At 31.0% G+C, this 25,869-nt stretch overlaps 1 protein-coding gene across 1 annotated transcript in view; it reads right to left on the bottom strand.

Moving 5' to 3' along the window:
* LOC148939333 (uncharacterized) overlaps nucleotides 1–25,869 on the bottom strand; it is a 109,534-nt gene that overhangs the window by 20,514 nt on the left and 63,151 nt on the right. The window lies entirely within an intron of this gene.

Raw genomic sequence — 25,869 nt, 5'->3', positions numbered from 1 at the left:
AACTGTTGGACGTTAATTGGTCTTTTGTTTGTGGAGGAACAATCCCCAAAGACTCCTCTGAGTTCTGAATAGCTGTCCTACATTATCCTGATGCTGTTGGGGCATTTCCTTTTCGTGAGTTAGCCAAGTGGGCATTGACCCTGTTGAGTTTGCCAATTAGCAATGCGATAGTGGAATGGTCCTTTTTTATGATGGATGTCATTAAGAGCAAGCTCCGAAACCGTATGTTCTTGCCCATGTTGAACTCAATACTTGTGTTCAGGCTGTGGTTGTCAGCATGTGGCTCTTGTTGCTCGACGTTTGAGCATACAAAGCGTATGCTGCTTTTCAATAGTGATATTTATAAGGCTTGTGAAGTCGAAGAAACTGACCAAACAACTGATCTAGTCGATCTAGATAATATCCTAGCTTTCCTTGAGTCTTAAATCTCTTAGTGCCTTGTGAATCTAAGTGCCTTTTTTTTTTTTTTTTTTTTTTTTTTATCCGTCTGTATTATTTCATAATGGGATTACGAAGGCTTTTTTATTAAACCAGTTATCACGGTTATTTTTTATGCCTTAATTTAATCTTAAAGTTATCTTTAAATATTGTGTTGCAGCTGCTTTTCAATAATGATATTTCTAGGGTTTGTCTAGTCGATCTAGATAATATTCTAGCCTCCTTTGAGTCTTAAATCTCTTAGTGCCTTATGGAATTAAGTGCCTTTCTTTTTTCTTTTTTTTTATCTGTCCATATTATTTCATCTTGTGATTACGAAGCCTTTTTTTATTAGCCCCGTTCTCACGTTTTTTTCAGGCCTTACTTTAATCATAAAGTTATCTTAAAATATTGTGTTGCAACTGCTTTTCAATAGAGATATTTGAAGTCGAAGAAATTGACCAAAACCACCGATCTCGTCGATCTAGATAATATCCTAGCCTCCTTTGAGTCTTAAATCTCTTAGTGCCTTATGAATCTAATTGCAACTTCTTTTCAATAGTGATATTCATAAGGCCTGTGATGTCGAGTTGCTCGACGTTTGAGCCTACAAAGCCTATGCAGCTTTTCAATAATGATATTTATAAGGCTTGTGAAGTCGAAAAAACTGACCAAACAACTGATCTAGTCGATCTAGATAATATCCTAGCCTCCTTTGAGTCTTAAATCTCTTAGTGCCATATTGCCTTTCTTTTTTTTTTTGTTTTTTTAGTTGTCTGTATTATTTCATCTTGGGATTGCGAAGGCTTTAGTATTAACCCAGTTCTCACGTTTTTTTTTTATTTTGAGGCCATACTTTAATCATAAAGTTATATTTAAATATTGAGTTGCAACTGTACCAAATAACGTGTACCAAAAATTTTTATGAGATAATAAACAAAAGATATTGTATGTCTTCGGCTTGTGGTTGTTAATAGTGTAATCATTGGAATAAGTCATATTAAATACTAAAAGTTAATAAAAAGAGTTAACAGCTGTTTAACCATTATGACGCATAAAACTGCAGCTAAAAACAGATGAATTTTGGCAGATCACATAAATCGTTGTTCTTCCGTGAAAGTGGAGCAGGATGAACAAAGGGTAAGCAAGCAAGGTAAAATTAGAATTAGATTAGGGGCAACACTTTTTCTGACTTTTGCACGAAAGAAATATTTTAGCAATATTTCATCATGCGTAGCACTGTAGCACATGCTTCAATTTGTAGCATTTTCGTAGTACAATTTTGTCACTGACCAACTGATGAGGATTTTGACAGAAGTTAAGGAATTAACAAAAAGTTTGGACCGTATTTTCCGTATTTGTTTTGAGATATTTTTGCGAAGTTTGATTTAATTAGGACCACCTTTTTTTTTGCCGTATTTGTTTCGAAAGATTGGTGCTAAGTTTGAAATAACTGGACAAAAAACTGATCTATAATCAATCCAACTACACTTATCGGACCATGCGCGTGTCGTGGCTTGCACTGCGACACGCGAAAAATTTTTTTTTGACCGAAAATTGTTGTGAAACACACAAATTTGGGCAATTTTAGAACTTTAGGAACTGACCATGATGGCAGTCTTGGTTTTTAAAGGCTCGGGCGTATTTTGGCTTGTTTTTTAGAGGCTCGGGCTTGTTTTTTGTTTGACTTTCTGGCAACCCTGAGTCTATTAGGTCTTTAGTTTTTCCATATTGTGAGGTGCAGGATGTTTTACGGCGAGGCCTGTGCCTGAACAGTGTGTTTGTAAGGACTAAATCGCTGTCTCTGCAGATTTAGATAAGGCGTTCTCCTCTTCTGTGCATTTTTCCATGCCGAAATATGCTCTTTACATCTTTGCGTTCTGTGTGGTTGTTTCCTACGATGGCGCTGAAGTCACCAATGACAAAGACTGTTTCCTTTTTAAACAGTTCGTGGTAACGAACTGTAAGTAAGGAGCGACCCGGCTCAATGGTAACCGAAACTCTAGAAAACGGGTTTTTGATACCAATAGATACCTCAAAAGAATCAAATTTCAATGCTGATTTCAAATATATAACTTTTATCAATTTTAGTGCTACTCATCAAAAGTTACGCGCCTAAGAAAATTTGGCTGATTTTCAAAAAAAGGGGGAAAGACCTCCTAAAAGCTATAGAACCTTAATGAAAATCACACCATCAGATTCAGCCTATCAGATAACCCTACTGTAGAGGTTTCAAGCTCCTATGTACAAAAATGTGGAATTTCGTAAGTTTTGCTAGAAGAAAGATCACGGATGCGTGTTTATTCGTTTTTTTTCCCAGGGGTGATCGTATGGACCCAGTGGTCCTAGAACATCGTGGGAGGGCTCACTGGAACGGAAATTAAAAGTTCTAGTGCCCTTTTTAAGTGAACAAAAAAAATGGAGGGCAACTCCCACGCTTATTTTTTCCCAAAGTCACCCAATCAAAATTTTGAGATAGCCATTTTGTTCAGCATGGTCGAAAATATGATAAATATGTCTTTTAGGATGACTTAATCCCCCGAAGTCCCCAGGGGGAGGGCTAAAAGTTATGAAATTTACCCAATGTTAACATATAGTATTGGTTATTGGGAAGCATACAGAAGTTTTCAGGAGGTTTTTTTTCTGGTAGTGGGAGGGAAGGGTGGGTCGGGGGTTATGTTGGAGGATCTTTCCATGAAGGAAGTTTTCATGGGGGACGGGAAATTGCCATGAAGGGGGCGCCAGACTTGCCAGCATTATTTATTGGTTATTGGGAAGTATACAGACATTTTCAGGAAGGATTTTTTTCTGGAGGGGGGGATAGAGGAGGGGGTTACTCTGGAGAATCTTTCCGTGGAGGATGTTTCTTTGGGGTAAGGGACATTTCTATGAAGGCGGATTTCCAAGCATTATTTAAAAAACGAATCAGAAATTAAATAAAAAAAACAAGTTTTTTCGACTGAAAGTAAGAAGGAACATTAGAACTTAAAACGAACAGAAATTATAACGTATGTGAGGGGGTTTTCCCCCAAGTCAATACATCGCTGTTTACGCTACAGTTTTTTTTAGTGCTTTCAAAAGAGCTATCTATTCTAATTAAACGGCCTTTGTGATTCAGGGGTTTGTGAATCAAAATTTTTTAACTTTTAACGTAAAGAGCGTGGTATTGACTAAGGGGAGAACCCCCTCATATACGTAATAATATATACGTAATAAAAAAAAACAATAAAAAAACAAGCGATACGGCTCAATAGTAGAAAGCTATCTTATACTCGTGACATGACACCATATATGGGCATAGCCTCCCTAGGGAGAACACCTGTGCTGTCAGTCCCAATTTAGTCTAATGCTGACAGTTTCCGAGAACTTGATTGCGTAATCGATTGGGAATTAGGAAAACCTGTGCTGTCGACCTATACTCCCCTTTCGTGAATCAATAATTCCCCTTAAAAACAACAAATTAATTCCCCTTTCTTGACAGATCAATCAACCAATGACATCATCTGTCAGACATTAAAAATTTTCGCCTAGAAACAATTCTCCAGGAATAGATCCGAGTCATTAATGTCTTTGCCTCGGAAACAATTCTACTGGTCGAACTCCAAAAGATATTAATAAACATTGCCATGGAAACAATTCTCCAACAAACATCTTAGCGATGAATAGATTAACACGGGAATCAGGTTTCTTTGTAATTTCAAATGTGACAGCGCAGAGATGCCAAAAACAAAATGAACACGCTGAAATTACGATTAGGGGTTATTTGGGCGAAACCGTTTTAGACATTTTTGGGAATTATTTCGGCGAGAACAGTTAGAGACGTTTTAAAAGATGATTTTAAAAGATAATTTTAGAAGAGGATTTGAGGGTGAAACTCTGTGGTCGTTATACTACACAAGTTCCATTTGAACAGTGTTGTGAGGTCCTCTACCCCAACCCCAAACGGTTCTCATACCACACCCCAACCCCGAAGGAAGCCCCCGGTCCTCAAAGGTCCCCCAGACCCCCCAAGGCCCTCCCCGGGCCCCCCAAAGCCCTCCCCCGGTCCCAAATGTCCACTGGGCTCCCAAAGGACCACCCGGCCCTCAAGGGCCGCCCAGACCCCCAAAGGCCCTCCCCGGGCCCCCCAAGCGTCTTCTCCCCATTTTATTAATACTTTTTTGTGCACTTTATTATATCTTTTCAGAACAAGTTCCTTTCATAATGTCATTCCTTAACCCTTTTTTACAAGTTGAAGTACCAATCCTTTCACCACAACTTTACTTTATAGCTTTTTAGACACCCTAACATCAAGCAATACCTTTCAAAAGACTTTTCAGAGCAAGTTCCTTTCTTAATGTCCCTCCTAAACCCTAGGTACTAAAGGAACATTGAACATTTTTTCTGATTTTGTGTGTTTTCGCAAGAAAATAGCTTGTCTTTAGCAAACTTAGTCATAGCTAGTTGAAACTCTGCATAAATATCTTCATTTTTAGTCTAATTGCGTAAGTACTAGAGGAACATTGAACATTTTTTCTGATTTTGCGTGTTTTGGCAAGAAAATAGCTTCTCTTTAGCAAACTTAGCCATAGCTAGTTGAAACTCTGCATAAATATCTTCATTTTTAGCCTAATTGCGTAGGTACTAAAGGAGCATTGAACATTTTTTCTGATTTTGTGTGTTTTCGACAGAAAATAGCTTGTCTTTAGCAAACTTAGCCATAGCTAGTTGAAACTCTGCATAAATATCTTAATTTTTAGCCTAATTGCGTAGGTACTAAAGGAACATTGAACATTTTTCCTGATTTTGTGTGTTTTCGCAAGAAAATAGCTTGTATTTAGCAAACTTAGCCATAGCTAGTTGAAACTGTGCATAAATATCTTAATTTTTAGCCTAATTGCGTAGGTACTAAAGGAACATTGAACATTTTTTCTGATTTTGTGTGTTTTCGCAAGAAAATAGCTTGTCTTTAGCAAACGTAGCCATAGCTAGTTGAAGCTCTGCATAGATATCTTCATTTTTAGCCTCAGGGCGTTGGTAATTAATTAAAATTTAACATTTTTTCTGATTTTGTGTGTTTTCGCCAGAAAATAGCTTGTCTTTAGCAAACTTAGCCATAGCTAGTTGAAACTCTGCATAAATATCTTCATTTTTATACTAATTTCGTATGTTCTAAATGAACATTTGACATTTTTTTCTGATTTTGTGTTTTTTAGCAAGAAAATAGCTTGTATTTAGCAAACTGAGCCAGATCTAGTTGACACTCTCCATAAATATCGTCATTTTTAGATTACTTGCTTAGGTACTAAAGGAAAACTGAACATTTTTTCTGATTTTGTGTGTTTTCGCAAGAAAATAGCTTGTCTTTAGCAAATTTATCCATAGCTAGTTGAAACCGTGCATAAATATCTTCATTTTTAGTCTAGTTGCCTAAGTACAAAAGGAACATTGAATTTTTTTCTGATTTTGTGTGTTTTCGCAAGAAAATAGCTTGTTTTTAGCAAACTTAGCCATAGCTAGTTGAAACTCTACATAAATATCTTCATTTTTAGCCTAGTTGCGTAGGTACTAAAGGAACATTGAACATTTTTTCTGATTTTGTGTGTTTTCACAATAAAATAGCTTGTCTTTAGCAAACTTAGCCATAACAAGTTGAAACTGTGCATAAATATCTTAATTTTTAGCCTAATTGCGTAGGTACTAAAGGAACATTGAACATTTCTTCTGATTTTGTGTGTTCGCAATAAAATATCTTGTCTTTAGCAAAATTAGCAATATTTAGTTAAATAACTGCATAAATATCTTAATTTTTAGTCTAATTGCGTAGGTACTAAAGGAACATTGAACATTTTTTTCTGATTTTGTGTATTTTCGCAAGAAAATATCTTGTCTTTAGCAAACTTAGCCATAGCTAATTGAAACTCTGCATAAATATCTTCATTTTTAGCCTAATTGCATAGGTACTAAAGGAACATTGAACATTTTTTCTGATTTTGTGTGTTTTTGCAAGAAAATAGATTGTCCTTAGAAAACTTAGCCGTAGATCGTTGAAACTCTGCATAAATATCTTCATTTTTAGGCTAATTAAGTAGGTACTAAAGGAACATTGAAAATTTTTTCTGATTTTGTGTGTTTTCGCAAGAAAATAGCTTGTCTTTAGCAAACTTAGACATAACTAGTTGAAACTCTGCATAAATGTCTTAATTTTTAGCCTAATTGCGTGGGTACTAAAGGAAAATTGAACATTTTTTCTGATTTTGTGTGTTTTCGCAAGAAAATAGATTGTCTTTAGAAAACTTAGCCATAGCTAGTTGAAACTCTGCATAAATATCTTAATTTGTAGTCTATTTTCGTGTGTCCAGAAGGAACATTGAACTTTTTTCTGATTTTGTGTGTTTTCTCAATAAAATAGCTTGTTTTTAGTACACGTAGCCATAGCCAGTTTAAGCTCTACATAAATATCTTCATTTTTAGCCTAATTTAGTAGGTACTAAAGGAACATTGACCTTTTTTTCTGATTTTGTGTGTTTTCGCAAGAAAATAGCTTGTCTTTAGCAAAATTAGCCATAGCTAGTTGAAACTGTGCATAAATATCTTCATTTTTAGTCTAATTGCGTAGGTACTAAAGGAACATTGAATATTTTTCTGATTTTGTGTGTTTTCGCAAGAAAATAGCTTGTCTTTAGCAAACTTAGCCATAGCTAGTTGAAAATCTGCATAAATATCTTCATTTTTAGTATAATTACGTAGGTACTATAGGAGAATTGAACATTTTTTTCTGATTTCGTGTGTTTTCGCAAAAAAATAGCTTGTATTTGGCAAACTTAGACATAGATAGTTGAAAACGTACATAAATATCTTAATTTTTAGACTAATTTCGTAGGTACTAAAGTAACATAGATCATTTTTCTGATTTTGTGTCTTTTCGCAAGCAAAAAGATCGTCTTTAGGAAAATTAGCCATAGCTAGTTTGAACTCTGCATAAATATCTTCATTTTTAGCTTAGTTACGTAGGTACTAAATGAACATTGAACATTTTTTCTGATTTTGAGTGTTTTTGCAAAGAAAATAGCATGTCTTTAGTAAACTTAGTCATAGCTAGTTGAAACCCTGCATAAATATCTTAATTTTTAGCCTAATTGCGTAGGTACTAAAGGAACATTGAACATTTTTTCCGATTTCGTGTGTTTTCGCAAGAAAATAGCTTGTCTTTAGTAAACTTAGCCATAGCTAGTTGAAACTCTGCATAAATATCTTCATTTTTAGCCTAATTGCGTAGGTACTAAGGGAACATTGAACATTTTTTCTGATTTTGTGTGTTTTCGCAAGAAAATAGCTTGTCTTTAGCAAACTTATCCATAGCTAGTTGAAACTATGCATAAATATCTTCATTTTTAGTCTAATTGCGTAGGTACTAAAGGAACATTGATCATTTTTTCTGATTTTGTGTGTTTTCGCAAGAAAATAGCTTGTATTTAGCAAACTTAGCCATAGCTAGTTGAAACTCTGCATAAATATCTTCATTTTTAGCCTAAATGCGTAGGTACTTAAGGAACATTGAAAATTTTTCCTGATTTTGTGTGTTTTCGCAAGAAAATAGCTTGTCTTTAGCAAACTTAGCCATAGCTAGTTGAAAGTATGCATAAATATATTCATTTTTAGTCAAATTGAGTCGGTACTAAAGGAACATTGAACATTTTTTCTGATTTTGTGTGTTTTCGCAAGAAAATAGCTTGTCTTTAGCAAACTTAGCCATAGCTAGTTGAAACTCTGCATAAATATCTTCATTTTTAGCCTAATTTCGTATGTACTAAAGGAACATTGAATATTTTTTCTGATTTTGTGTGTTTTCGCAAGAAAATAGCTTGTCTTTAGCAAACTTAGCCATAGCTAGTTGAAACTGTGCATAAATATCTTAATTTTTAGACTAATTGCGTAGGTACTAAAGGAAGTTTGAACATTTTTTCTGATTTTGTGTTTTCGCAAGAAAATATCTTGTCTTTAGCAAACTTAGCCATAGCTAGTTGAAACTGTGCATAAATATCTTCATTTTTAGCCTAATTGCGTATGTACTAAAGGAAAATTGAACATTTTTTCTGATTTTGTGTGTTTTCGCAAGAAAATAGCTTGTCTTTAGCAAACTTAGCCGTAGCTAGTGGAAACTGAATAAATAAATTCATTTTCAGCCTAAATACGTAGGTACTAAAGAAAAATTTAACATTTTTTCTTATTTTGCGTACTTTCACAAGAAAATATCTTGTCTTTAACAAAATTCGCCAAAGCTATTTTAAACACTGCATAAATATCTTAATTTTTAGTCTAGTTACGTATGTACAATAGGAGCATTGAACATTTTTTCTGATTTTGAGTGTTTTCGCAAGAAAGTATATTGTCTTTAATAAACTTAGACATAGCTATTTGAAAATGTGCATAAATATCTTAATTTTTATCCGAATTGCGTATATACTAAAGTAACATAGAAGTTATTGTGTGAGTGAGGGTGTTTTTTCACGAAAATAGAGTTTCAGTCGAAATCTTATACATTGATAATTGTAACTCTAAATAAATATCTTCATTTTTAGCCTAATTGCGTATGTACTAAAGGAAAATTGTACATTTTTTCTGATTTTGTATGTTTTATCAAGAAAATAGCTTGTCTTTAGAAAATTTATCCATATCTAGTTGAAAATATGCATAAATATCTTAATTTTTAGTCTAATTGCGTAGGTACTAAAGGATAATTGATAATTTTTTCTGATTTTGTGTGTTTTTGCAATAAAATAGCCTGTCCTTAGCAAACTTTGCCATAGCTAGTTGAAACTCTGCATAAATATCTTCATTTTTAGCCTTAATGCGTTGGTACTAAAGTAAAATTCAAAATTTTTTCTGTTTTTGTGTGTTTTTGCAAGAAAATAGCTTGTCTTTAGCAAACTTAGCCATAGCTAGTTGAAACTATGCATAAATATCTTCATTTTTAGTCTAATTCCTTAGGTACTAAAGGAACATTGAACATTTTTTCTGATTTTGTGTGTTTACGCAAGAAAATAGCTTGTCTTTAGCAAACTTAGCCATAGCTAGTTGAAACTCTGCATAAATATCTTCATTTTTAGCCTAATTGCGTAGGTACTAAGGTAACATTGAACATTTTTTATTATTTTGTTTTTTTTAGCAAGAAAATAGCTTGTCTTTAGCAAACTTAGCCATAGCTATTGGAAACTCTGCATAAATATATTCATTTTTAGCCTAATTGCGTGGGTACTAAAGGAAAATTGAATATTTTTTCTGATTTTGTGTGTTATCACAAGAAAATAGCTTGTCTTTGACAAATTTAGCCATAACTAATAGAAACTGTGCATAAATATCTTCATTTTTAGCCTAAGTGCGTATGTACTACGTGAAAATTAAACATTTTTTCTGATTATGTGTGTTTTCTCGAGAAAATAGCTTGTCTTTCGCAAACTAAGCCATAACTAGTTGAAACTCTGCATAAATATCTTCATTTTTAGCGTAATTGGGTTGGTACTAAGGGAACATTGAACATTTCTTCTGATTTTGTGTGTTTTCGCAAGAAAATAGCTTGTATTTAGCAAACATAGCCATAGCTAGTTGAAACTCTGCATAAATATCTTCATTTTTAGCCTAATTGAGTATGTACTAAAGAACAATTGAATATTTTTTCTGATTTTGTGTGTTTTAACAAGAAAATAGCTTGTCTTTAACAAACTTAGCCATAGCTAAATGAAACTGTGAATAAATATCTTCATTTTTAGCCTAATTACGTAGGTAGTAAAGGAAAATTGAACATTTTTTCTGATTTTGTGTGTTTTTGCAAAAAAAAAAAGCTTGTCTTTATCAAACTTAGCCATAGCTAGTTGAAACTCTGCATAAATATCTTCATTTTTAGCCTAATTGCGTAGGTACTAAAGGAACATTGAACATTTTTTCTGATTTTGTGTGTTTTCGCAAGAAAATAGCTTGTCTTTAGCAAACTTAGCCATAGCTAGTTGAAAATCTACATAAATATCTTTATTTTTAGCCTAAGTGCGTAGGTACTAAAGCAAAATTGAACATTTTTTCTTATTTTGTGTGTTTTCGCAAGAAAGCAGCTTGTCTTTGGAAAACGTAGCCGTAGATATTTCAAACTCTGAATAGATATAGGACTTTTCAGCCTTTGTTTTCATGTAACAAATGTTAGATTATCATTTTTTTCTGATTTTTTTTTTTCTAGAAATAAAATATATTGTATTTATCAAACTAAGCCATAGATTGTTGAAAATATTCAAAAAATATATTAATTTTTAGCCTAATTACGTAGGTACTAAAGGAACATTGAAAATATTTCCTGATTTTGTGTGTTTTAACAAGAAAATAGATTGTATTTAGCAAACTTATCAATATCTAGTTGAAAATATTCATAAATAACTTATTTTTTATACCAAATGCGAAGGTAATAATTGAGCAAAAAACATTGATTATGAGTTTTTGTGTTTTAGCAAGAAAATAGCTTGTCTTTATCAAAATTAGCCATAGCTAGTTGAAAATCTGCATAAATATCTTCATTTTTAGTCTAGTTGCGTAGGTACTAAAGGAACATTGAACATTTTTTCTGATTTTGGGTGTTTTCGCAAGAAAATAGCTTGTCTTTAGCAAACTTATCCATAGCTAGTTGCAACCCTGCATAAGTATCTTCATTTTTATTCTAGTTGCGTAGGTACTAAATGAACATTGAACATTTTTTCTGATTTTGTGTGTTTTCGCAAGAAAATAGCTTGTCTTTAGCAAACTTAGCCATAGCTAGTTGAAACTATGCATAAATATCTTAATTTTTGGACTAATTGCGTATGTACTAAAGGAACAATGAACATTTTTTCTGATTTTGTATGTTTTCGCAAGTAAACAGCCTTTCTTTAGCAAACTTAGCCATAGCTAGTTGTAACTATGCATAAATATCTTCATTTTGATCTTTTTTAAGGATTTTCTTCTTTAAAATATAACATTTTTTCTGATTTTGTGTGTTTTCACAAAAAAATATCCTGTCTTTCGCAAATTTATCCATAGCTCGTTGAAACTATACATAAATATCTTAATTATTAGACCAATTGCGTAGGTACTAAAGGAACATTGAACATATTTTCTGATTTTGTGTGTTTTCGCAAGAAAATAGCTTGTCTTTAGCAAACTGAGCCATAGCTAGTTGAAACTCTGCATAAATATCTTCATTTTTAGTCTAATTGCATAGGTACGAAAGGAACATTGAACATTTTTTCTGATTTTGTTTGTTTTCGCAAGAAAATATATTGTCTTTAGCAAACTTAGCCATAGCTAGTTGAAACTATGAATAAATATCTTCATTTTTAGTCTAATTGCGTAGGTACTAAAGTAACATTGAACATTTTTTCTGATTTTGTGTGTTTTCGCAAGAAAATAGCTTGTCTTTAGCAAACTTAGCCATAGCTTGTTGAAACGCTGCATAAATATCTTCATTTTTAGCCTAATTTCGTATGTACTAAAGGGAAATTGAACATTTTTTCTGATTTTGTGTGTTTTAGCAAAAAAATAGCTTGTCTTTAGCAAACTTAGACATAGCTAGTTGAAAATATGCATAAATATCTTAATTATTAGACTAATTGCGTAGTTACTAAAGGAGCATTGAACATTTTTTCTGATTTTGTGTGTTTTCGCAAGAAAATAGCTTGTCTTTAGCAAACTTATCAATATATATTTGAAACTGTGCATAAATATCTTCATTTTTAGTCTAATTGCGTAGGTACTAAAGGAACATTGAGCATTTTTTCTGATTTTGTGTGTTTTCGCAAAAAAATAGCTTGTATTTAGAAAACTTATCCATAGCTAGTTGAAACTCTGCATAAATATCTTCATTTTTAGCCTAATTGCGTAGGTACTAAAGGAACATTGAACATTTTTTCTGATTTTGTGTATTTTCACAAGAAAATAGCTTGTCTATAGCAAACTTAGCCATAGCTATTTGAAACTATTCACACACATTTTCAGTTTTAGTCCAGTATCGTAGTAACAAATTGATATTATAATATATATACTGTGTTTTTGTGATTTCGTTGGAAAATATATAGAATACATAACCCATATAAATACACAGATGAAACTGTACTTAATAAAACTAATTTTTAGTCCAGTTACGCGTGTAATAAAGGAGCATTGAATAATTTTTCTGATTGTGTGTGTTTTCGCAAGAAAATAGCTTGTCTTTAGCAAACTTAGCCATAGCTAGTTGAAACTCTGCATAAATATCTTCAGTTTAAGACTAATTGCGTAAGTACTAAAGGAACAGTGATAAATCCTTGTTATATTGCGTGTTTTCGCAAGAAAATAGCTTTATTTTAGCAAACTTGGCCATTGCTAGTTGAAACTGTGCATAAATATCTTCATTTTTAGCCTGAATGCGTAGGTACTAAAGGAACATTGAACATTATTTCTGAGTTTGTGTGTTTTCGCAAGAAAATAGCTTGTCTTTAGCAAACTTAGCCATAGCTAGTTGAAACTATTTATAAATATCTTCTTTTTTAGTCTAATTGCGTAGGTACTAAAGGAACATTGAAAATTTTTACTAATTTTGTGTGTTTTCGCAAGAAAATAGCTTGTCTTTAGCAAACTTAGCCAAATCTATTTGAAACTATGCATAAATATCTTCATTTTTAGTCCAATTGCGTAGGTACTAAAGGAACATTGATCATTTTTTCTGATTTTGTGTGTTTTTACAATAAAATAGCTTGTCTTTAGCAAACTTAGCCATAGCTAGTTGAAGCTCTGCATAAATATCTTCATTTTTAGCCTAATTGCGTAGATACTAAAGGAACATTGAAAATTTTTACTGATTTTGTGTCTTTTCGCAAGAAAATAGCTTGTCTTTATCAAACTTAGCCATAGCTAGTTGAAACTCTGCATAAATATCTTCATTTTTAGAATATTTGCGTAGGTACTAAAGAAACATTGAACATTTTTTCTGATTTTGTGTGTTTTCGCAAGAAAATAGCTTGTCTTTAGCAAACTTAGCCATAGCTAGTTGAAACTATGCATAAATATCTTCATTTTTTGCCTAAATGCGTGTGTACTAAAGGAGAATTGAACATTTTTTCTGATTTTGTGTATTTTCACAAAAAAATAACTTGTTTTTAGCAAATTTAGCCATAGCTATTTGAAACTATGAATAAATATATTAATTATTAGACTAATTGAGTATGTACTAAAGGAACATTGAAAATTTTTTCTGATTTTGTGTTTTCGCAAGAAAATAGATTGTCTTTAGCAAACTTAGCCATAGCTAGTTGAAACTATGCATAAATATCTTAATTTTTAGCCTAGTTGCGTAGGTACAATAGGAAAATGTAACATTTTTTCTGATTTTGTGTGTTTTCACATGAAAATAGCTTGTTTTTAGCAAACTAAGCCATAAATAGTTGAAACGCTGCATAAATATATACATTTTTATCTTAAATGCTTAGGTACTCGAGGAACATTGAACATTTTTTTCTGATTTTGTGTGTTTTCGCAAGAAAATAGCTTGTCTTTAGCAAACTTAGCCATAGCTAGTTTAAAGTATGCATAAATATCTTCATTTTTAGTCTAGTTGCGTAGGTACTAAAGGAAAATTGAAAATTTTTCTAATTTTTTGTTTTTTTTCAAGAAAAAAGCTTGTCTTTAGTAAACTTAGACATAGACAGTTGAAACTCTACATCGATATTTTAATTTTTAGATTAAGTGCGTGTGTAATGAAAGGATATTGAATATTCTTTCTGATTTTGTGTCTTTTCGCAAGAAAATAGCTTGTCTTTAGCAAACTTAGCCATAGCTAGTTGAAACTCTGCATAAATATCTTAATTTTTAGACTAATTGCGTAGGTACTAAATGAAGTTTGAACATTTTTTCTGATTTTGTGTTTTCTCTATAAAATATATTGTCTTTAGCAAATTTAGCGATATCTAGTTGAAACTGTTCATAAATATCTTCATTTTTAGCCTAATTGCGTAGGTACTAAAGGAAAATAGAACATTTTTTCTGATTTTGTGTGTTTTGGCAAGAAAATAGCTTGTCTTTCGCAAACTTAGCCATAGCTAGTTGAAACTCTGCATAGATATCTTCATTTTTAGACTAATTGCGTAGGTACTAAAGGAACATTAAACATTTTTTCTGATTTTGTGTGTTTTTGCAAGAAAATAGCTTGTCTTTAGCAAACTTAGCCATAGCTAGTTGAAACTGTGCATAAAAATATTCATTTTTAGACTAATTGCGTAGGTACTAAAGGAACATTGAACATTTTTTCTGATTTTGTGTGTTTTAGCAAGAAAATAGATTGTCTTTAGCAAACTTAGCCATAGCTATTTGAAACTTTGCATAAATATCTTCATTTTTAGAACAGTTGAGTAGGTAATAAGGTAACATTTAAGATTTTTTCTGATTGTGTGTGTTTTAGCAAGAAAATATCTTGTCTTTCGCAAACTTATCCATAGCTAGTTGAAACTCTGCATAAATATCTTCATTTTTAGCCTAATTGCGTGTGTACTGAAGGACCATTGAACATTTTTTCTGATTTTGTGTGTTTTCGCAAGAAAATAGCTTGTCTTTAGCCAAATTAGCCATAGCTAGTTGAAACTCTGCATAAATATCTTCATTTTTAGACTAATTGCGTAGGTACTAAAGGAACATTGAACATTTTGTATGATTTTGTGTTTTCGCAAGAAAATATCTTGTCTTTAGCAAACTTAGCCATAGCTAGTTAAAACTGTGCATAAATATCTTCATTTTTAGCCTAATTGCTTAGGTACTAAAGGAACATTGAATATTTTTTTTTATTTTTTGTGTTTTAGAAAGAAAATAGCTTTTATTTCCCAAATTTAGACATAGATATTTGAAACGGTGCTTAAATATATTAATTATTATCCAAAATGAGAATGTACTAAACGAAAATTGAACATTTTTTTCTGATTTTGTGTATTCTCGCAAGAAAATATCTTGTCTTTAGCAAACTTAGCCATAGCCAGTTGAAACTCAGCATAAAGATTTTCATTTTTAGTCGAATTGCATAGGTACTAAAGGAACATTGAAAATTTTTTCTGATTTTGTGTGTTTTCGCAAGAAAATAGATTGCATTTGGCAAATTTAGCCATGGCTCTTTAAAACTGTGCATAGATATCTTCATCTTTAGGCTAATTGCGTAGGTACTAAAGGAACATTGAAAATTTTTTCTGATTTTGTGTCTTTTTGCAAGATAACATTTTGACTGTTGCAAACTGAGTAAGAACTAGTTGAAAATGTGAATAAATGTCGTAATTTTTGAATAATTGAGTAGCGACTGAAATGGAATTGACCATTCTTTCTGATTGTTGGTGTTATTTAAAGACATTAGATTTTATTTATCATACTACTCCACATCTATATGATTACCTTCAAAACTATCTTAGATGTCCGCCTAGATGACGTGTTAAAAGACGAAAATATTACATTTTTTATTTGGTTGTGGGTTTTAGCAATAAAATAGCTCGTTTTTATCAAACTTATACATAGCTAGTTGAAAATGTGCATAAATATCTTCATTTTTAGTCTATTTGAATAGTTACTAAATGAACATTGAACATTTTTGCTGATTTTGTGTGTTTTCGCAAGAAAATAGCTTGTCTTTAGCAAAATTAGCCATAGCTAGTTGAAACTGTGCATAAATATCTTCATTTTTAGTCTAATTGCGTAGGTACTAAAGGAACATTGAATATTTTTCTGATTTTGTGTGTTTTCGCAAGAAAATAGCTTGTCTTTAGCAAACTTAGCCATAGCTAGTTGAAACTCTACATAAATATCTTCATTTTTAGTCTAATTACGTAGGTACAAAAGGAACATTGAACATTTTTTCTGATATTGTGTGTTTTCTCAAGAAAATAGCTTGTCTTTAGCAAACTTAACCATAGCTAGTTGAAACTGTGCATAAATATCTTAATTTTTAGAATAATTGCACAGGTACTAAAGGAACGTTGAACATTTTTTCTGATTTTGTGTTTTGGCAAGAAAATAGCTTGCCTTTAGCAAACTTAGCCATAGCTAGTTGAATCTGTGCATAAATATCTTCATTTTTAGACTAATTGCGTATGTACTAAATGAACAGTGAACATTTTTTCTGATTTTGTGTGTTTTCGCAAGAAAATAGCTTGTCTTTCGCAAACTTAGCCATAGCTAGTTGAAACTCTGCATAAATATCTTCATTTTTAGCCTAATTGCGTAGGTACTAAAGGAACATTGAACATTTTTTCTGATTTTGTGTTTTCGCAAAAAAATATCTTGTCTTTAGCAAACTTAGCCATAGCTAGTTGAAACTATGCATAAATATCTTCATTTTTAGTCTAATTGCGTAGGTACTAAAGGAACATTGAACAATTTTTCTGATTTTGTGTGTTTTCGCAATAAAATAGCTTGTCTTTAGCAAACATAGCCATAGCTAGTTGGAACTCTGCATAGTTTAGTTACGTAGGTACAAAAGGAACATTGAACATTTTTTCTGATTTTGAGTGTTTTTGCAAAGAAAATAGCTTGTCTTTAATAAACTTAGCCATAGCTAGTTGAAACCCTGCATAAATATATTAATTTTTAGACTAACTGCGTAGGTACTAAAGGAGCATTGAACATTTTTTCCGAGTTGGTGTGTTTTCGCAAGAAAATAGCTTGTCTTTAGCAAACTTAGCAATAGCTAGTTGAAACTGTCCATAAATATCTTCATTTTTAGTCTAATTGCGTAGGTACTAAGGGAAAATTGAACATTTTTTCTGATTGTGTATGTTTTCACAAGAAAATATCTTGTCTTTAGCAAACTTAGCCATAGCTAATGGAAAATATGCATATATATCTTCATTTTTAGTCTAATTACGTAGGTACTAAAGGAACATTGAACATTTTTTCTGATTTTGTGTGTTTTCGCAAGAAAATAGCTTGTCTTTAGCAAACTTAGCCATAGCTAGTTGAAACTCTGCATAAATATCTTCATTTTTAGCCTAAGGGCGTATGTACTAAAGGAACATTGAACATTTTTTCTGATTTTGTGTGTTTTCGCAAGAAAATAGCTTGTCTTTAGCAAACTTAGCCATAGCTAGTTGAAACTGTGCATAAATATCTTCATTTTTAGCCTAATTGCGTAGGTACTAAAGGAATTTTGAACATTTTTTCTGATTTTGTGTTTTCGCAAGAAAATATCTTGTCTTTAGCAAACTTAGCCATAGCTAGTTGAAACTGTGCATAAATATCTTCATTTTTAGCCTAATTGCGTAGGTACTAAAGGAGCATTGAAAATTTTTCCTGATTTTGTGTGTTTTCGCAAGAAAATAGCTTTTCTTTCGCAAACTCAGACATAGCTAGTTGAAAATCTGCATAAATATCTTAATTTTTAGCCTAAATGCGTAGGTACTAAAGGAACATTGAACATTTTTTCTGATTTTGTGTGTTTTCGCAAGATAATAGCTTGTATTTAGCAAACTTAGCCATAGCTAGTTGAAACTCTGCATAAATATCTTCATTTTTAGCCTAATTGCGTAGGTACTAAAGGAACATTGAACATTTTTTCTGATTTTGTGTGTTTTCGCAAGAAAATAGCTTGTCTTTGGTAAACTTAGCCATAGCTAGTTGAAACTGTGCATAAATATCTTCATTTTTAGCCTAATTGCGTAGGTACTAAAGGAATTTTGAACATTTTTTCTGAGTTTTTGTGTTTTCGCAAGAAAATATCTTGTCTTTAGCAAACTTAGCCATAGCTAGTTGAAACTGTGCATAAATATTTGCATTTTTATACTAATTGCGTAGGTAATAAAGGAACATTGAACAGTTTTCCTGATTTTGTGTGTTTTATTAAGAAAATATATTGTATTTCGCAACATTATACCTAGATAGTTGAAAATGAGAATAAAAATATTAATTTTTATCATAAATGCGTGGTTACTAAAGTAAAGTAGAGCATTCTTTATTATTTAGTGTTTTTTAACAAGAAAATAGCCTTTCTTTAGCAAACTTAGCCATAACTAGTTCAAACTCTGCATAAATATCTTCATTTTTAGCCTAATTGAGTATATACTAATGGAAAATTGAACATTTTTGATGATTTTGTGTGTTTTCGCAAGAAAATAGCTTGTCTTTAGCAAACTTAGCCATAGCTAGTTAAAACTATGCATAAATATCTTTATTTTTATTCTAATTCCGTAGGTACTAAAGGAACATTGAACATTTTTTATGTTTTTGTGTGTTTACGCAAGAAAATAGCTTGTCTTTGGCAAACTTAGCCATAGCTAGTTGAAACTATGCATAAATATCTTAATTTTTAGCCTAATTGCGTAGGTAGTAAAGGAATATTGAACATTTTTTATGATTTTGTGTGTTTTCGCTAGAAAATAGCTTGTCTTTAGCAAACTTAGCCATAGATAGTTGAAACTCTTCATAAATATCTTCATTTTTAGCCTAATTGAGTGGGTACTAAAGGAAAATTGAATATTTTTTGTGATTTTGTGTGTTTTCACAAGAAAGTAGCTTGTCTTTGAAAAATTTAGCCATAGCTAGTTCAAAATGTGCATAAATATCTTCATTTTTAGCCCATTTGCGTAGGTGCTAACGGAAAACTGAAAATTTTTTCTGATTTGTGTGTTTTCGCAAGACAATAGCTTGTCTTTAGCAAACTTAGCCAGAGATAGTTGAAACTCTGCATAAATATCTTCATTTTTAGCCTAATTGCGTATGTACTAAACGAATTTTGAAAATTTTTTCTGATTTTGTGTGTTTTCGCAAGAAAATAGCTTGTATTTCGCAAACTTAGCCATAGCTAGTTCAAACTGTGCATAAATATCTTCATTTTTAGCCTAATTGCGTAGGTACTAAAGGAGCATTGAATATTTCTTCTGATTTTGTGTGTTTTAACAAGAAAGTACCTTGTCTTTAGAAACTTTGGCCATAGCTAATAGAAACTGTGCATAGATATCTTCATTTTTAGCCTAATTGCGTAGGTAGTAAAGGAACATTGAACATTTTTTCTGATTTTGTGTGTTTTCGCAAAAAAAATAGCTTGTCTTTATCAAACTTATCACTAGCTAGTTCAAACTCTGAATAAATATCTTCATTTTTAGCCTAATTGCGTGTGTACTGAGGGAAAATTGAACATTTTTTCTGATTTTGTGTTTTTTCGCAAGAAAATAGCTTGTCTTTAGCAAACTTAGCCATAGCTAGATGAAAATCTGCATAAATATCTTCATTTTCAGTCTATTTGCGTAGGTACTAAAGGAACATTTAATATTTTTTCTTATTTTGTGTGTTTTCACAAAAAAGTAGCTTGTCTTTAGCAAACTTAGCCGTAGCTAGTTCAAACTCTGAATAAATATCTTCATTTTCAGCCTATTTTATTATTTACTAAAGGAAAATTGAAAATTTTTTCTGTTTTTGTTTGTTTTATCAAGAAAATATATTGACCTTATCCAATTTAACCATAGCTAGTTGAAAATGTTAATAGATATATTCATTTTTAGACTAAATGCGTATGTACTGAGGGAAAATTGAAAATTTTTTCTGATTTTGTGTATTTTCACAAAAAAATAGATTGTCTTTACCAAACTTAGCCATAGCTATTTGAAACTGTGCATAAATATCTTAATTTTTAGTCTAATTGCGTAGGTACTAAAGGAACATTGAAAATTTTTTCTGATTTTGTGTGTTTTCGCAAGAAAATAGCTTGTCTTTAGCAAACTTAGCCATAGCTAGTTGAAACTTTGCATAAATATCTTCCTTTTTAATCTAATTGCCTAGGTACTAAAGGACAATTGAACATTTTTTCTGATTTTATGCGTTTTATCTGTAGAATATCTTGTATTTAACAAACATAGCCATAGCTTGTTAAAAACATGCATAAATAACATATTTATTAGTCTCAATGCGTATGTACAAAATGAACATTAAACATTTTTTCTGATTTTGTGTGTTTTAACAAGAAAATAGCTTGTCTTTACCAAACTTAGCCATTGCTAGTTGAAACTGTGAATAAATATCTTCATTTTTAGTCTAATTGCGTAGGCACTAAAGGAACATTGAACATTTTTTCTGATTTTGTATGTTTTCGCAAGTAAACAGCCTTTCTTTAGTAAACTTAGCCATAGCTAGTTGAAACTATGCATAAATATATTAATTTTTAGTTTAATTGCGTAGGTACTTAAGTAACATTGAACATTTTTTCTGATTTTGTGTGTTTTCACAAGAAAATAGCTTGACTTTCGCAAACTTAGCCATAGATAGTTGAAAATATACATAAATATCTAAATTTTTAGTCTAATTGCGTAGGTACTAAAGGAACATTGAACATATTTTCTGATTTTGTGTGTTTTCGCAAGAAAATAGCTTGTCTTTAGCAAACTGAGCCATAGCTAGTTGAAACTCTGCATAAATATCTTCATTTTTAGTCTAATTGCTTAGGTACGAAAGGAACATTGAACATTTTTTCTGATTTTGTTTGTTTTCGCAAGAAAATAGCTTGTCTTTAGCAAACTTAGCCATAGCTAGTTGAAACTCTGCATAAATATCTTCATTTTTAGCCTAATTGCGTAGGTACTAAAGGAACATTAAACATTTTTTCTCATTTTGTATGTTTTTGCAAGAAAATAGCCTGTCTTTAGTAAACTTAGCCATAGCTAGTTGAAACTCAGCATAAATATCTTCATTTTTAGTCTAATTGCGTAGGTACTAAAGGAACATTGAACATTTTTTCTTATTATGTTTTTTTTCGCAATAAAAAATTTAGTATTTAGCAAACTTAGACATAGATATATTAAAATGTGAATAAATATCTTAATTTTTAGCCTAATTGCGTAGGTACTAAAGGAACATTGAACATTTTTTCTGATTTTGTGTGTTTTCGCAAGAAAATATCTTGTCTTTAGCAAACTTAGCCATAGCTAGTTGAAACTGTGCATAAATATCTCCACTTTTAGTCTAGTTGCGTAAGTTATCTTTTGAATTTTATTAAAGAACTTACAGTTCAATTCTAATTTCTCCAAAGAAAATAAAAATCTTCCACTTCAGTTCTTAATTTCACAAAGATACAAGGAAATTTAAAGTTCTATTTGAAATTTTTCCGTAGAAGATTGAAAAAGATATACCATTGTTATGAATATTTTCCCGGAAGATAAAAATTTCTACTTCAATTTTAAATTTTCTCAACGAAGTGAAGAAAAGTTCAAGTTCTAGTCATCATGCAAGATTCCACTTCAGTTCAGATTTTTCTCAAAGAGATGAAAAAATTTAAAATATTTCCACTTGGTCAAATCTTCCGAAGTGAAGAAAAGTTCAAGTTCTAGGCATCATGCAAGATTCCCCTTCAGTTCAGATTTTTCTCAAAGAGATGAAAAAATTTTAAATACTGTTCCAAATTTTTTCATAGAAGATAGAAAGTTCAAGTTATCTTCTGAATTTTATTAAAGAACTTACAGTTCAATTCTAATTTCTCCAAAGAAAATAAAAATCTTCCACTTCAGTTCTTAATTTCACAAAGACACAAGGAAACTTAAAGTTCTATTCGAAATTTCTCAATGAAGTGAAGAAAAGTTCAAGCTCTCTTCTGAATTTTCTCAATGAAAAAGAAAATTAGTTTTTGATCAATTCTATTTTTCCTATTAATATAAAAAGGTTCCACTTCAGTTCAAGACATAAATTTTAAATTCTCCTCCAAATTTTTTGTAGAAGATAGAAAAAGTTACACATTGATCGTGAATATTTCACTATGAAGATTTTCCCGGAAGATAAAAATTTCTACTTCAATTTTAAATTTTCTCAACGAGGTGAAGAAAAGTTCAAGTTCTAGTCATCATGCAAGATTCCCCTTCAGTTCAGATTTTTCTCAAAGAGATAAAAAAATTTAAAATACTGTTCCAAATTTTTCATAGAAGATAGAAAGTTCAAGTTATGTTCTGAATTTTATTAAAGAACTTACAGTTCAATTCTAATTTCTCCAAAGAAAATAAAAATCTTCCACTTCAGTTCTTAGTTTCACAAAGACACAAGGAAATTTAAAGTTCTATTCGAAATTTCTCAATGAAGTGAAGAAAAGTTCAATGTCTCTTCTGAATTTTCTCAATGAAAAAGAAATTAGTTTTTGATCAATTCTATTTTTCCTATTAATATAAAAAGGTTCCACTTCAGTTCAGATGTTTCCTCAAAGACATAGATTTTAAATTTCCCCCAAATTTTTTGTAGAAGATAGAAAAAGTTACACATTGATCGTGAATATTTCACTATGAAGATAAGGAGCTAATTTTCTCATTGATGTGAAGAAAAGTTCAAGTTCTTTTCCTAACTATCCATATGAAAAGAAATAAGTTACAGATCAATTCTAATTCTCAAGAAAAAATAAAAATTTTCCGCTTCAGTTCAGATTTATCTCAGAGATGGAAAAATTTAAAATTACTGTTCTAAATTTTTCATAGAAGATAGGAAAAGTTATACAAAGATATTGAAAAGTTAACTCAAGTCCGAATTTTATTAAAGAACTTACAGTTTAATTCTAATTTCTCCAGAGAAAAATAAAAATCTTCCACTTCAGTTCTTAATTTCACAAAGACACAAAGAAATTTAAAGTTCTCACGCGCGCATACAGGTTAGGTTAGGTTGGATTAAGTTAGGTTAGGTTAAGTTAGGTTAGGTTAGGTTAGGTTAGATTAAGTTAGGTTAGGTTAGATTAAGTTAGGTTAGGTAAAGTTAGGTTAGGTTAGCCTACGTACGCGCGCGTACGTAGGCTAACCTAACCTAACTTAACCTAACCTAACTTAATCTAACCTAACCTAACCTAACGTAACCTAACTTAATCCTAACCTAACCTAACTTAACCTAACCTAACTTAATCCAACCTAACCTAACCTAACCTATCTGCGCGCGTGAGAACTTTAAATTTCTTTGTGTCTTTGTGAAATTAAGAACTGAAGTGGAAGATTTTTATTTTTCTCTGGAGAAATTAGAATTGAACTGTAAGTTCTTTAATAAAATTCAGACTTGAGTTAACTTTTCATGATCAACGTATAACTTTTTCTATCTTCTATGCAAAATTCAGAACAGTAATTTTAAATTTTTCCATCTCTTTGAGAAAAATCTGAACTGAAGTGGAAATTTTTTATTTTTCTTGAAAAATAGAATTGATCTGTAACTTATTTCTTTTCATATGGATAGTTAGGAAAAGAACTTGAACTTTTCTTCACATCAATGAGAAAATTAGCTCCTTATCTTCATAGTGAAAATATTCACGATCAATGTGTAACTTTTTCTATCTTCTACATAAAATTTGGGGGAGAATTTAAAATTTATGTCTTTGGGGAAACATCTGAACCGAAGTGGAACCTTTTTATATTAATAGGAAAAATAGAATTGATCAAAAACTAATTTCTTTTTCATTGAGAAAATTCAGTAGAGAGCTTGAACTTTTCTTCACTTCATTGAGAAATTTCGAATAGAACTTTAAATTTCCTTGTGTCTTTGTGAAATTAAGAACTGAAGTGGAAGATTTTTATTTTCTTCGGAGAAATTAGAATTGAACTGTAATTTCTTTAATAAAATTCAGAAGATAACTTGAACTTTCTATCTTCTATGAAAAATTTGGAACAGTATTTTAAATTTTTTCATCTCTTTGAGAAAAATCTGAACTGAAGTGGAATCTTGCATGATGACTAGAACTTGAACTTTTCTTCACTTCGTTGAGAAAATTTAAAATTGAAGTAGAAATTTTTATCTTCCGGGAAAATCTTCATAGTGAAATATTCACGATCAATGTGTAACTTTTTCTATCTTCTACAAAAAATTTGGAGGAGAATTTAAAATTTATGTCTTTGGGGAAACATCTGAACTGAAGTGGAACCTTTTTATATTAATAGGAAAAATAGAATTGATCAAAAACTAATTTTCTTTTTCATTGAGAAAATTCAGAAGAGAGCTTGAACTTTTCTTCACTTCATTGAGAAATTTCGAATAGAACTTTAAATTTCCTTGTGTCTTTATGAAATTAAGAACTGAAGTGGAAGATTTTTATTTTCTTTGGAGAAATTGGAATTGAACTGTAAGTTCTTTAATAAAATTCAGAAGATAACTTGAACTTTCTATCTTCTATGAAAAACCTGGAACAGTATTTTAAATTTTTTCATCTCTTTGAGAAAAATCTGAACTGAAGTGGAATCTTGCATGATGACTAGAACTTGAACTTTTCTTCACTTCGTTGAGAAAGTTTAAAATTGAAGTAGAAAATTTTATCGTCCGGAAAAATATTCGCATCTATGTTATCGGCTTTTCTATCTTCTATGGAAAAATTTCAAAAAGAACTTTAAATTCCCTTGTGTCTTTGTGAAATTAAGAGCTGAAATGGAAGATTTTTATTTTCTTTGGAGAAATTAGAATTGAACTGTAAGTTCTTTAATAAAATTCAGAAGATAACTTGAACTTTCTATCTTCTATGAAAAATTTGGAACAGTATTTTAAATTTTTTCATCTCTTTGAGAAAAATCTGAACTGAAGTGGAATCTTGCAGGATGACTAGAACTTGTACTTTTCTTCACTTCGTTGAGAAAATTTAAAATAGAAGTAGAAATTTTTATCGTCCGGGAAAATATTCACAACTATGGTATAGGTTTTTCTATCTTCTATGGAAAAATTTCAAATATAAATTTAAATTTCCTTGTGTCTGTGTGAAAATGAGAACTGAAGTGGAAGATTTTATTTTCTTTGGAGAAATTAGAATTGAACTGTAAGTTCTTTAATAAAATTCAGAAGATAACTTGAACTTTCTATCTTCAATGAAAAATTTGGAACAGTATTTTGAATTTTTTAATCTCTTTGAGAAAAATCTGAACTGAAGTGGAATCTTGCATGATGACTAGAACTTGAACTTTTCTTCACTTCGTTGAGAAAATTTAAAATTGAAGTAGGAATTTTTATCTTCCGGAAAAATATTCATAACTATGGTATAGCTTTTTCTATCTTCTACGGAAAAATTTCGAATAGAACTTTAAATTTCCTTGTGTCTTTGTGAAATAAAGAACTGAAGTGGAAGATTTTTATTTTCTTTGGAGAAATTAGAATTGAACTGTAAGTTCTTTAATAAAATTCAGAAGATAACTTACGCAACTAGACTAAAAATAAAGATATTTATGCACAGTTTCAACTAGCTATGGCTAAGTTTGCTAAAGACAAGCTATTTTCTTGCGAAAACTCACAAATTCAGAAAAAATGTTCAATCTTCCTTTAGTACATACGCAATTAGACTAAAAATTAAAATATCTATGTAGAGTTTAAACTAGCTATGGCTAATTTTAGTAAATACAAGCTTTTTTCTTGTGAAAACACACAAAATCAGAAAAAATGTTCAATAATCTTTTAGAACCTACGCAAATAAGCTAAAAATGAAGATATTTATGTTCAGTTTCAACCAGCTATGGCTAAGTTTGCTAAAGACGAGCTATTTTC

The sequence above is a fragment of the Artemia sp. Qi Xiang Cuo genome, chromosome 21, assembly GCF_049724085.1.
Source record: "Artemia sp. Qi Xiang Cuo chromosome 21, ASM4972408v1, whole genome shotgun sequence".
NCBI lineage: Eukaryota > Metazoa > Arthropoda > Branchiopoda > Anostraca > Artemiidae > Artemia > Artemia sp. Qi Xiang Cuo.
Note: the sequence above shows the minus strand (reverse complement) of the source record. Positions and strands in the feature narration are given on the sequence as shown.